General features: G+C 38.1%; 1 protein-coding gene across 1 annotated transcript in view; it reads right to left on the minus strand.

The window, feature by feature from the left end:
• The window catches only part of syde2 (synapse defective 1, Rho GTPase, homolog 2 (C. elegans)), an 83625-nt gene that overhangs the window by 4120 nt on the left and 64641 nt on the right, over positions 1 to 14864 (minus strand). The gene's annotated exons all lie outside the window — the stretch shown is intronic.

Consider the following 14864-nt stretch of genomic DNA (forward strand, 5'->3'; position numbering starts at 1 on the left):
CATTCACACACACATTCACACACACATTCACACACTGATGGAGGGAGCTGCCATGCAAGGCGCTAACCAGCAGCCATCAGGAGCAAGGGGGAAGTGTCTTGCCCAAGGACACAACGGACGTGACTAGGATGGTAGAAGGTGGGGATTGAACCCCAGTAACCAGCAACCCTCCGATTGCTGGCACGGCCACTCTACCAACTTCGCCACGCCGTATGTATGATGTACAGCTTAAGTTGTTCAACAGACCGGGGTCTCTGTTGTCGTATTTTACGCTTCATATTGCGCCACATATTTTCAATAGGAGACAGGTCTGGACTACTACAACGAAGCCACGCTGTTGTAAAACGTGGCTTGGCATTGTCTTGCTGAAATAAGCAGGGGCGTCCATGATAACGTTGCTTGGATGGCAAAATATGTTGCTCCAAAACCTGTATGTACCTTTCAGCATTAATGGTGTCTTCACAGATGTGTAAGTTACCCATGTCTTGGGCACTAATACACCCCCATACCATCACAGATGCTGACTTTTAAACTCTGCGCCTATAACAATCTGGATGATTTTTTTCCTCTTTGTTCCGGAGGACACAACGTCCACAGTTTCCAAAAACAATTTTGAAATGTGGACTCGTCAGACCACAGAACACTTTTACACTTTGCATCAGTCCATCTTAGATGAGCTCGGGCCCAGCGAAGCCGGCGGCGTTTCTGGGTGTTGTTGATAAATGGCTTTCGCTTTGCACAGTAGAGTTTTATGTTGCGCTTACAGATGTAGCGACAAACTGTAGTTACTGACAGTGGTTTTCTGAAATGTTCCTGAGCCCATGTGGTGATATCCTTTACACACTGATGTCGCTTTTTGATGCAGTACCGCCTGAGGGATCTAAGGACCGTAATATCATCGCTTACTTGCAGTGATTTCTCCAGATTCTCTGAACCTTTTGATGATATTACAGACCGTAGATGGTAAAATCCCTAAGTTCCTTGCAATAGCTTGTTGACAAATGTTGTTCTTAAGCTGTTGGACAATTTGCTCACGCATTTGTTGACAAAGTGGTGACCCTTGCCCCATCTTTGTTTGTGAATGACTGAGCATTTCATGGAAGCTGCTTTTATACCCAATCATGGCTCCCACCTGTTCCCAATTAGCCTGTTCACCTGTGGGATGTTCCAAATAAGAGTTTTATGAGGATTCCTCAACTTTCTCAGTCATTTTTGCCACTTGTTCCAACTTTTTGAAACATGTTCCAGGCATCAAATTCCAAATGAGCTAATATTTGCAAAAAATAACTACGTTTTCCAGTTCAAACATTAAATATCTTGTCTTTGCATTCTATTCAATTGAATATAAGTTGAAAAGGATTTGCAAATCATTGTTTTCTTTTTTCGTTATGATTTACACAACGTGCCAACTTCACTGGTTTTGGGTTTTGTATTAAGCACACTAGCACTAGGGTTGCGTAATATAGACAATATAAATGATATCAATTTGGCCCACGATAGAGCTTTACGTTATATCGTGATAATGCATGTTGATGACTCTGGCTGTGTCTTGCAAATTTGACAGCGACAATCGAACAAAAGCGTCCTCAATGCCATGTAGCATTATTGCTAGCGGCTAACGTCCCTCCACAGTGGCAGCAAATCAACTCCAATTAGCAGTATCACTGGAGGATGAGGAATAACTAAACATGCTACATGACACACCGTAGGAGGATATGCTAACCGCAAACTGCTAAGATGGATCTCTTGAATGTAAACAGAGAATATCGACAGTAACGATACCAAGTATATGATATACTACAGTGGTTACATTGATAATTTTTATTATCACAAAATCTTTTGTCTGTTTTGTTTTTGTTTACAAACTCAGGAAGTAAGTCCCTGGACACAGGAGGACTTCAAGGGCAAAAATAAAGGATTTAAATCAGAGCCAACAGTGGGTTTATATTTATATTGAATTAATATTATTATGTCACCATCTTGTGTTTTTGTCTGATTAGAATTATGATAAGAATGTAATCATTCAATGATCTTGAAAACAATTATTATCAGCATCAGCATTGCCATGAACAATACTGCCCCTGTAACTACTTGGTATTGGATTGATACCCAAATGTGTGGTATTGCCCAAAACATATGTAAAGTGTCCAAACCACTGAAGAACAAGTGCTTATTACATTATAACAAAAGTGTGGATAAAACTTGTAACAACAGAAAGTATTGTAACAGAAAATTAGCAAGTAGATTAATAATAGTTTTAACAAAATAATACAACCAGAATTTCCGCAATATGTTACTGCATACATCAGCAGCTAAATTAGGATTGTGACCCATTTATGGTTCTATCATCTTCTACATACCATATAGTATATTGTCAAATATATCCTAGAGCAGGAGGCGGCAATATATATCGCGATATAGATTTTCGGCCATAACTCTATAGATCCAATAGACCGCTTTTCAAAGGTCAACGATAAGAAGCTTTGATTGACACAAAGAAGCAATTGTCTTTATAATTAGTCTGTTAATCAAACCGACTGCAATCTAAACCAAACTTGTCAGTAGTATTACTTTCATAAAGTCATTTTGACACAGCATGTATTAGATCTGATGTGTGCAGCTATTCCTAATGAAGAGGCCTGTGGGTATTGTATATTTTTAAGAGCAATCTCAAAGCAGTGCCCAGTTGGCCTATCTAGAATCCAGCCTTTATTTAATATGCTGACATTATATTACTGAAGGTTTGGAGTGAGAGTCGCTCTGCTGCCCATTGGTTGCACAATACAGCCTCAAAAGTCACTTGACAAACATTTCTTTAAACATTGAATACTTCAGCTGCAAACTTATTAACAGAAAAAAACACCCCCTTGGTGGAGGTCATTACAGTACAAAACAAAACAAAATAAACTAACAATGGTGAAGCAACTATTTTTTTTCAGAACTCAGATACTTCTTAAAATGCCGTTTTTTGAGATGAAAGTGATTATGTGACTGGCAAAAAAAATTGCTTGAGAACCTTAGGGTCCAAGTGCCAAACTCAAGGCATGGGTGCCAGTTTTGGCCAGCCACATAATTTTGTATGGGAATAATATGTGTTAGTTCTTCTAACTAAATATATTTGTTCTCTCCATTTTGACATAAAAAATACACGTACTTGATGCAATTAAATATATTTTAAATGTGAATATTATCTAATTGTACAACAATATTATATCATCATAACTTCCAACGTTTTAAAATACAAATAGATGTATAGATTTACGTCTAACTTATGATTTCAAAGCAAGTTATCCATCAAATTGTGCACTGTAAAATGACAATAGATTATACGCCAGAATATTACTGTTAAAATAACTGTGGTACCATTTTTACATTTGTAGTAATACATTGTAATAACAACCAAACATTTTACATTAAAAACAGGCTGCTAAGTTGCTAGAATTTTATCTAAAAAAAACCCTGTGGTACTGTTGTTAAATTTACAGTGAATATAGTAAAGACAACCATAGATTTTACAGTAAAAAAAAGAAAACTGGTAGCTCAGTTGCCGGAATTACATAACAGTGGTACCGTTTTTCCATTTACAAAAATATGCTGCAAAAAATATTTTTAATAATTAAATAATTTCAATAATTGAATTTAATTTAAGTATTTCCTAATTTTGGCGGTGTTTAACCGTAAAACGTACAAAAAATGTTGTGTCCAGCAAAAAATATATATAATGGTCAAATGCTTCACCTTAAACATTTATATTCATATATCATTCACTGTTACAAAAGGCAATGGGACGAGTTTGACACCCCTGCCTTGCATCTGACGTCTGCAATGAGAGCAGACAAAAGTGATTATGGAGCAGTTCCATTTTGTTCATGAGTCAGCAAATGTCACAGTGACTCAATGACTCAAAGAGTAAAAATGAAATTACATTTCCACACCTTCACTACGATCTTCACAAAGATTTAATGTACTCTAGTTTAGTTCATGCACTAAATATCTTTTTTTTTTTGCACAACCCTCCGCACTATTTATATACTATATTTAAAGGGTGATAAAAGAACAAAGTTCATGGTGCACAATGCTTCTGTACATGCTGGTCAAGCGAGCAACACAATTACATGCAACTCTCAAATGGAAACATGCTAGAATCACGCCAAAGCAACCAGAGATTATTTTCTTCAGTTTTCTGCTGACTACACTTTTTCTAACTGACCTGAGATCTGTTCAGAACAGCTGCACTCAACCAGCAATCCAGCCAGCATAATGTTACCTGTCTGTGTGTATTTATGTTTGTTGACCCCCATAGCCTTCCCATACTGGAATGGAAAGGGACAAGAACATAGCAAGCATTAGGACTACCTATTATGTAAATGTACTCAAAATGTACTTTAATTTTTTGTTGCTGTTGAAAGTTCAAAGTTTGTGGCTTTACGATTTTTTTAAAGCTTATTTATATATATTTTTGGCTTAAATTAGGCATTTCCAAGCATAAAAACAGATAAATTAACTATCCATCCATCCATCCATTTTCTACCGCTTGTCTCTTTTGGGGTTGCGGGGGGTGCTAGAGCCTATCTCAGCTGCATTCGGGCGGAAGGCGGGGTGCACCCTGGACAAGTCGCCACCTCATCACAGGGCCAACACAGATAGACAGACAACATTCACACTCACATTCACACACTAAAACTTTTCAATTGCACAGTAGTATTGGCCACTAGATAGGACCAATCAGAGCGCGCTGTTCAGTATCGTGGCCACTGATTGGTTCAGTCTCATGCAGCATTACTATATTGATTTGATTAAGTGTACATATTATGTTATTTCATGTCTAAAGGGTTATCATAATGTTAAAAAATGTATAATTAATAATTCCTCACAACCTCCCCATTGGAATTCATGCACCTCCTGCATCTGCACATGTGTATGAATCCAAGGAATGCCGAAATGATATTGAGCATGGAATGACTCTTTTATGTGAGTACAATTGTTACACTAAAAAAAGCTACCGGTATATTTTTGTATTTTGTCATTTAATATACATGTTTCACACTGCAAACAATTAAACAATCTAAGATACGATTTATTAGGACATGGGTTAATGCAAAGATCGAAAAACCGAATGCTTGGGAGCGTTTTCGGTTTCCCAGTAAAAAAAACAAAAACATGACAATAAAACATACATTTGATCGTTTGTAGTGTGAAACATGTATATCAAATGACAAAATACAAAAACTATAGCGTTAATAAGGGAAAGACATTAATGTACAGTATCTTGTATTCATATTAGCATTTAAGATAGTTTTTGTGAAACATGTATATTCTATTCATGACAAAATAAATAATATATAACGTTATTATGGAAATACTTTAAAGTTTCTTGTATATGTGTTAGCATACAAGACAGCAAGTTTATAGCATCTTTAATAAATGACAAAACACAAAAAAATATAGTTTTAGATCGGGAAACACGTTAATGTGTCTTGTATTCATGTTAGCATATAAACTAGTTAGTTTGAAATGTGTACTATAAGCCGCTACTTCTTTCCTACACTTTGAAACCTGCAGCTTATAAAACGGTGCGGTTAATTTATGGATTTTTCTTCGCTAACGGCCATATTGTTTTGTATTCAACAAAATAAGTTTTCATAAAAGGCTGACAGAAACTGAAAAGGTGTGCTATTGTTTGTGCTACTGCACCATCTTTTGGGCGAGTTTGCTCACTGCAGAAGCTGCGGGTTGAACGTCTACAATATTTCCTTCTGTTTAGTGCTTTGAATCAGAAGTACAAGTGTCGTTCTGTCTACTTGTATGGATTATTTGTTCACCACTCAAAGTGTAGTTGGGGAGGTTAACAAAAAATATAACGTTATTTAAGGAAACACGTTAATGTGCGTTGTATTGATGGTTAGCATTTATGCTAACTCATGTGAAACATGCATATTACATGTCAAAATACAAAAATATATAACGTTATTTAGGAAAACCCTTTAATGTATTTTTTAATTATGTAAGCATTTAAAGGAGAACTGAACTTTTTGGGGGAATTTTGCCTATTGTTCAAAATTCTAATGAGAGACAAGAAGACAAAATATTTTTTTTGCATTATAACTAGGGCTGCAACTAACGATTAATTTGATAATCGATTAATCTGTTGATTATTACTTCGATTAATCGATTAATAATCGGATAAAAGAGACAAACTACATTTCTATCGTTTCCAGTATTTTATTGAAAAAAAAAAACAGCATACTGGCACCATACTTATTTTGATTATTGTTTCTCAGCTGTTTGTACATGTTTCAGTTTTAAAAATTAAATAAAAATAAAAAAAATAAAATGAAATTAAAAAATTGCTTCTGCGCATGCGCATAGCATAGATCCAACGAATCGATGACTAAATTAATCGCCAACTATTTTTATAATAGATTTTATTTGATTTAATCGATTAGTTGTTGCAGCCTGTAAAAATCAGTTAGTTTTTGGTGGCTAGCAATGCAGCTAAGTGAAACGATCAATTCTACCCCTAGAACACTTTAAACATGCATTCAAAAATTGTCAACAATACATCATTTATGTTCTGTAACCTGTATAATTACCAAGCCGTAGCGACATTGTTATTGTAAGAGCGAACACGGAGGAATTATTTTTCTAGTGTAGTAACACATCGGCATGCTTCGGTATTAGCCGTAAAAGCTAGCTACGGCAAGAGATAAGCTAGCTTCTACGTCAGCACCTGAATCGCATTGAGTTTGTAATTCACAACACAATGTGATATGACACCAATCTGTACTGACTGAAAATCATGAACAATAATATTACAGTATCTACTGTATAAAGTATTAGCCCAAATGTCATGCTTTGTTAGTCCACAGCTAGCGCGACAGCGTATATAGTTGTACTAACACGCATGATGTGCTGCATGTATCATGATCGATATTAAAGTGACTCACTCGATGGACAATTGTTCGTTTGATCCAGCTGGCCGGGAACGTTTTTTACGGTTTATTTTGAGTAAGCATTCCCTTTATGTCGAAATAGCTTGGATCCAAGTTCCACATTTACAGCATCAAAGTCATGCCGACCTCACTCTCTTGGCTTCTGTCTGCTCTAACATTTCAGCCTTCCTTCTTGCTCGCTTCTAGAAGCAGCAGGTCATCCTCCGTATATTCAGCTTCAAAAAGATAAGATTGTGAATCCTCATTTGTCCAAACACAGTCATCTTCGTTGTCTGTTACTAAGTCTGCCATGATTAGAAAACACTTGTGTTTGTTTGCGGATGTAGGAACACACATTTGTTGTCGGAAGTCGGAAGTGCGCTACTTTGGGAACGGAAATAAATGCATTGAGCAAATCAGTTCCGGCAATGATTAATTAAAATGATCAAAATAAGGTAAAGATTGAACATATTACATATTGTTATGAACGTGTCTGTTACTACATTATATACATACTTGCAGTGTGTATATAAAATGTTGATGTTTTGAAGTTGTTTTAGAAGGCTTTGATGACTCCCATTAGCCCACATTTTCCAAGCTTTTTTTTATCATCTTTAAAATCCTAAAAAAAAAAAGACTTGTGTTCTTGTCTGTCATAAGGATTGTGAACGATAGGCAAAATTCCAACAATAAGTGCAAGTCCCCTTTAAACTAGCTAGAAATTAGCGCACTAGCTGCTTCTCCAGGAAATGAGCAATATTACTAGAGATGTCCGATAATGGCTTTTTTGCCGATATCCTATATTGTCCAACTCTTAATTACCGATTCCGATATCAACTGATACCGATATATACAGTCGTGGAATTAACACATTATTATGCCTAATTTTGTTGTGATGCCCCGCCGGATGCATTAAACCAGGGGTCACCAACCTTTTTGAAACCAAGAGCTACATCTTGGGTACTGATTAATGCGAAGGGCTACCAGTTTGATACACACTTAAAGGCCTACTGAAATGAATTTTTTTAATTTAAACGGGGATAGCAGATCTATTCTATGTGTCATACTTGATCATTTCGCGATATTGCCATATTTTTGCTGAAAGGATTTAGTATAGAACAACGACGATAAAGATTGCAACTTTTGGTATCTGATAAAAAAAAAGGCTTGCCCCTACCGGAAGTAGCGTGACGTAGTCAGTTGAACATATACGCAAAGTTCCCTATTGTTTACAATGATGGCCGCATGAAGTGAGAGAGATTCGGACCGAGAAAGCGACAATTTCCCCATTAATTTGAGCGAGGATGAAAGATTTGTGGATGAGTAAAGTGCAAGTGAAGGACTAGTGGGGAGTTGAAGCTATTCAGATAGGGAAGATGCTGTGAGAGCCGGGGGTGACCTGATATTCAGCTGGGAATGACTACAACAGTAAATAAACACAAGACATATATATACTCTATTAGCCACAACACAACCAGGCTTATATTTAATATGCCACAAATTAATCCTGCATAAAAACACCTGCGTGTTTGTTACGCTAGCTCCTAGCTCCTCTGCTAGCTCCTAGTTCCATAGAACACGCCAATACAATTCAAACACCTGATCAACACACACAATCACTCAGCCCAAAAGACCGTTCACCTAACCCAAGGTTCATAAAGCTTATATATTTTTAAAAAGTTACGTACGTGACGCGCACATACGGTCAAGCTATCAAATGTTTAGCAGCCAAGGCTGCATACTCACGGTACCTGATATTCAGCTGGGAATGACTACAACAGTAAATAAACACAAGACATATATATACTCTATTAGCCACAACACAACCAGGCTTATATTATGCCACAAATTAATCCTGCATAAAAACACCTGCGTGTTTGTTATGCTAGCTCCTAGCTCCTATGCTAGCTCCTAGCTCCATAGAACACGCCAATACAATTCAAACACCTGATCAACACACACAATCACTCAGCCCAAAAGACCGTTCACCTAACCCAAGGTTCATAAAGCTTATATATTTTAAAAAAGTTACGTACATACGCAAAAAAAAGTTGCGCACATACGGTCAAGCGATCAAATGTTTAGAAGCCAAAGCTGCATACTCACAGTAGCACGTCTGCGTCTTTGTCATCCAAATCAAAGTAATCCTGGTAAGAGTCTGTGTTGTCCCAGTTCTCTACAGGCGTCTGTGTATCGAAGTCAAAAGTCCTCCTGGTTAGAGTCTCTGTTATCCGAGTTCTTCCATCTTGACTGCATCTTTCGGGAATGTAAACAAAGAAGCGCCGGCTGTGTACTGTTGTTGCTGACTACGTTCGAAAAATACGTCCATTTCGCACCGACAACTTTCTTCTTTGTTTGCTCAGCTTCCTTCTCCATAATGCAATGAACATGATTGCAACAGATTCACGAACACAGATGTCCAGAATACTGTGGAATTATGAAATGAAAACAGAGCTTTTTCGTATTGGCTTCAATGTGGAAGGCATACCCGTGTTCGCCGGGCTACGTCACGCGCATACGTCATCCTCAGAGGCGTTTCGAACCGGAAGTTTAGCGGCAAATTTAAAATGTCACTTTATAAGTTAACCCGGCCGTATTGGCATGTGTTATAATGTTAAGATTTCATCATTGATATATAAACTATCAGACTGCGTGGTCGGTAGTAGTGGGTTTCAGTAGGCCTTTAAATAAATTGCCAGAAATAGCCAATTTGCTCAATTTACCTTTAACTCTATGTTATTATTAATAATTAATGATATTTATCTTTGTGGAAACACTGATCATCTTAATGATTTCTCACAATAAATATATATAGGAACAGATAAATAACAATATGCAACACTTTATTTTTATATTTTCTCTAAGTGCACATTTTTTAAATTGAACATTTTCAAATGATCACTTCTAAGACAGTCTTGTGAAATCACAATATCCAATTTTAACTAGCTAGCCACTAACATTTTTTAACAAATCATGAATTACTTTGCACCATGTTTGTACAAATAATAACTCATGTAAAATACAAAAGTCAACTCTCAAAGTTTTAAATAAATCACGTCACACTTTGAACTGGACACCAAATCTGTTATCTGTTTCTTTGTCAGTTAGTGAAGACCAAGTCTTTAAAATATTTTCTTGGATTTTCAAATTCTATTTGAGTTTTGTCTCTCTTAGAATTTAAAATGTCGAGCAAAGCGAGACCAGCTTGCTAGTAAACAAATACAATTTAAAAAATAGAGGCAGCTCACTGGTAAGTGCTGCTATTTGAGCTATTTTTAGAACAGGCCAGCGGGCTACTCATCTGGTCCTTACGGGCTACCTGGTGCCCGCGTGCACCGCGTTGGTGACCCCTGCATTAAACAATGTAACAAGGTTTTCCAAAACAAATCAACTCAAGTTATGGAAGTCAGTTATTATTGAAGTCACAAAGTGCATTATTTTTTTTAATATGCCTCAAAACAGCAGCTTGGAATTTGGGACATGCTCTCCCTGAGGGAGCATGAGGAGGTTGAGGTGGGCGGGGTTGGGGGGGCGGGGTTGCGGGGGGGTGGGGGGGGTGTATATTGTAGCGTCCCGGAAGAGTTAGTGCTGCAAGAGGTTCTGGGTATTTGTTCTGTTGTGTTTATGTTGTGTTACGGTGCGGACGTTCTCCCAAAATGTATTTGTCATTCTTGTTTGGTGTGGGTTCACAGTGTGGCGCATATTTGTAACAGTGTTAAAGTTGTTTATACGGCCACCCTCAGTGTGACCTGTATGGCTGTTGACCAAGATTCACATGTGTGTGTGAAAAGCCGTAGATATTATGTGACTGGGCCGGCACGCAAAGGCAGTGCCTTTAAGGTTGATTAGCGATCTGTACTTCTCCCTACGTGTACACAGCGGCGTTTTAAAAAAGTCATACATTTTACTTTTTGAAACCGATACCGATAATTTCCGATATTACATTTTAAAGCATTTATCGGCCGATAATATCGGCAGTCCGATATTATCGGACATCTATAAATGTTACCATGAGTTTTTCAAAGTTTGGTAATCAACCAAGGTTTGACGATGATTACAATTTGAAACGTTAATAGTAACCATCCAGAGTTTTACAGTGGTTTTTTTATTAATACATTAATCGTTATATTCTTATGCTCACCTAACGGTCAAAGAATATTTGCCTCAATTGTTAGTATTTTAATAACTGTTATATTACAAATGCAAATGAACATGAAATAGCATAAAAACAATGACCACAACATTTTATGAGTGGAGATCTGCATTGTATGTAAAGAACAACTCAAATGTTTGCAGTCAACTTTCATTTTGTCATTGTGATGAAAGTTGGAGACCCCTGATTTGAAATAGGATCTTGCTGCTGGACAAATCATCTCTACAACTTGTCGTTAGGCTCATGCAATTTTTACGACATTATGCATTTTCATTTTATGACGCTCCAAAGGCATCTTGTCCTTGTGTTCTTCGTACGATTTAAAAGCCCCTAGTATAAAAATCATAAACATCCTCCTTTTCCTGTCATTCTTCACACTCACGCCCCCTCACATATTCATCCGGCAAAGGATACTGTTTTATGTCATAAAGATCTTGCACGCATTCCCCTGTGTCTTTGCACATCCTGCAGGAAGTGTTAGGATTTTTTATTTTTTTTGCAGTAAAGACTAATCGGATGGCAGTCATTCAAAAGGCATGCAAACTGTCTGAGAGGTGTGAAAAGGTGGCTGAAAATATCCCATAATGATTGTGAAGTGTTAAGGGGCGAAGGTTAAGTCTGGAATGTTTTTAATTACGGTGCAGGCGTCTTGTGTAAAAGGAAAGAAAAAGAGATGCTGCTCGGGGTGAAAGCGCTATTAGGTACATCTACGTGTGTTCTTAATTACACCTGAAGGGTTTTTGGTGCCACCCTTTGACCCCGTATGGGTTCAATTCTAAGACATTGGACATTTTTCACAATCTAGTGAACTCCACGCTTTCCTTTAAAAGAAAACAAAGTATTACGATTACAGTAGATCCCCACTATTTTGATAAATGGACGCAGCCATAAAAATCCCTACGTGTGCCACTCTAAACTCTATAATTGTGATTTTAAATTCAGTTTGACTCATTAAGAAACAAAGGCTTTTAGTATGCAGTTAGACAACATCATGCTTTGACAAGGCATACTGCTGAAAAATATTCATTGAATTACAGAGTGAAACAGCATCTTCTGCTGGATTCATAGCTACAGCGCTCTTTTGTCTTTTGTTCCCCCCTCTCTGCAGATAGCGCCATGAAACCACTTTGGGCCCTATTCTCCTGTTTGCACTTAAGTGCACTTGAAGTTACGCACGCTTCTCTAATTCATATTCTCCCATCCAGCCTGCAGACACGCCTACCCCACGTTAGTCAGGGAACTCGTAAAGGACGGCGGGGCTCATTACTAATGAGGCGCACTTTGCCGCGATGCATTTTGCTCTTGGTTGTGTGACAATTGTGGAACATGAAGTTTTACTAACACTTGTGAACGTCATTAAGATCCACGTGTGTCACCACAGTGATGTAGTGACTGGATGTACAAGTTACCAAACATTCACACACCAGTGTGGGTGGCACTGGGAAAAAGGTAGTGGCAGCTGAATTCAGACCAGGAACCCTTAAGTTTCTGGACGACCGCTCAACAATCTGAGCCATGCCGCCCCAGTCGAAATGTAGTCTTCATAAAAGCAGCTCATAAATAAATTAGAGCAGTGGTTCTCAAACTTTTTTCACCTAGTACCACCTCAGAAAGCACTTGGCTCTCCAGTAGGGATCTAATAAAAAATGGTATAATGATGAACCGCGGTACAAATCCCGACAGTTAGTATTATCGTTTTAAATTAAAATTATCGTAAAAGTGTGATTGATATCACTTAAATAAATTAATGGACAGATGATACTGCTCATTTACTGGAGAAGCATGCTTGCGCTATCTCATTAGCTAGCTTTAATGCTAACGCAAATACGAGAGACGTTAACGTAACAATGACATACACCACATATAAAATTGTATAAACACATTGCTGTCTGAGAAATTAAACTGTTCAATTGTGCACATTAAACCTATAGATAGTATTATCTTAGACCAGGGGTGGGCAATTAATTTTTACCGGGGGCCGCATGAGCAACCTGAGCACTGCTGGGGGGCCACACTGACAATATTTCAATTAAATTTTGCTCAAATTATTTTTGATATACCGTAAGATAGATAATAATAATAATAATATTTTCATTTAACCTAACTTATCTTTATACAAAAGCAGATGGCTTTTGATGGTTTTATTTTTAACACTTTCTTACACAACACTTCCTGATGTATATTACAATACAAAAATTTCAATTTCTGTCACTTTATCCTGCATCCTCTTTGTTGTAAAACCTTTATTTAACCAGATAAGAAAACATTGTGAACGTAGCACGCCTGTAAGGTGATTGGCGAAGAAGGAGGAAGCGTTGCTGTTGCGGAAATGAGGAGTGAGGATTGGTTTTCCTTTTGGAAAGAACGAGATAAGTTGAGCTGTGTTAGTATAGCATGCTCAATAAAAGTTTAAAAAGTGCATCAGACTTGGTGTGCACTTCTTCTGGACGCTACAATTGATGTCAGAAGTGGGATGAAATGCCTCCCAGTTCGCCTTGCCATCAAACCTGGGAGTCTTCATTGAGGGCGGAATTCCCCCCGTGGCAAGCAGCGTGGCTGCACCTGTAAACACTCTCTCTCTCTCTCTCTCTCTCTCTTTGCGGCGAGCTCCTCACGTGGCACGTACCTCCCGATGACGTAGCACACAAACAGTGCAGTATGCGCAAAGTTTTACTTCTGCCACCAATTGTAGTGTCCAGAAGAAGTGCACATCAAGTCTGACGCTCTTTTTAAACTTTTATTGAGCAAGCTATACTAACACAGCTCAACATATCTCGTTCCTTCCACACGCACGTCTCCTCACTCCTCATTTACGCAACTCAAGAAGACAACATCTACTTCAGCAGGTCGTTACACTATATTCTTTAAACACAGCAACGTGTGTACCACAAATAAGCACACAGCTTTACCTTTACTTGTCTTGTTGAAAACACGCCATTCGTCATCAACTTTTCTCTTTTTAGTCGCTGTGCGCCTTCCCTCACAGGACATACGCACAATAACACTTTTCAAAATAAAAGCAGCACAGTTGTATTGCACGCACGACAAAGATGTTTTTTTAAATTTATTTTGTAATTTGAGATTGCCGCTGCGCGCACGAGCATACGTCCACACGGAAGTAATACAAATAACGCTTTTCAAAACAAAAGCAGCACCGTTGTATTGCACACTCGAAATAGATGCTTTTTAAAATTTATTTTGTAATTTATAATTGGCCTCACGCGGGCCGGACAGGGACGTACAAAGGGCCGGATGCGGCCCGCGGGCCGCACAATGCCCAGGTCTGTCTTAGACAGAGTGACCGCTCTGTAGTCTGTATTCAAAGAGATAATGACAAAAGGAAAATAATTTGTGTGACGTCATATAAACCGAAAGTGATGCACCAAAACCCCGTTTTTTATTTATCATTAAAAACATTCTAAAACCTTTACACATTAAAACGGAAGAAGATAAACATATTTTAACATTGAAATAAAAATAATATGGCTCTTAAGAAGCCAGAACCCATCCATTTTCTACCGCTTGTCCCTTTCGGGGTCGCGGGGGGTGCTGGAGCCTTAAGAAGCCAGAACCCATCCATTTTCTACCGCTTGTCCCTTTCGGGGTCGCGGGGGGTGCTGGAGCCTATCTTAGCTGCAATCGGGCGGAAGGCGGGGTACACCCTGGACAAGTCACCACCTCATCACAGGGCCAACACAGATAGACAGACAACATTCACACTCACATTTACACACTAGGGCCAATTTAGTGTTGCCAATCAACCTATCCCCAGGTGCATG

This window comes from Entelurus aequoreus, linkage group LG19 (genome assembly GCF_033978785.1).
Source record: "Entelurus aequoreus isolate RoL-2023_Sb linkage group LG19, RoL_Eaeq_v1.1, whole genome shotgun sequence".
NCBI classification, from domain to species: Eukaryota; Metazoa; Chordata; class Actinopteri; order Syngnathiformes; family Syngnathidae; genus Entelurus; species Entelurus aequoreus.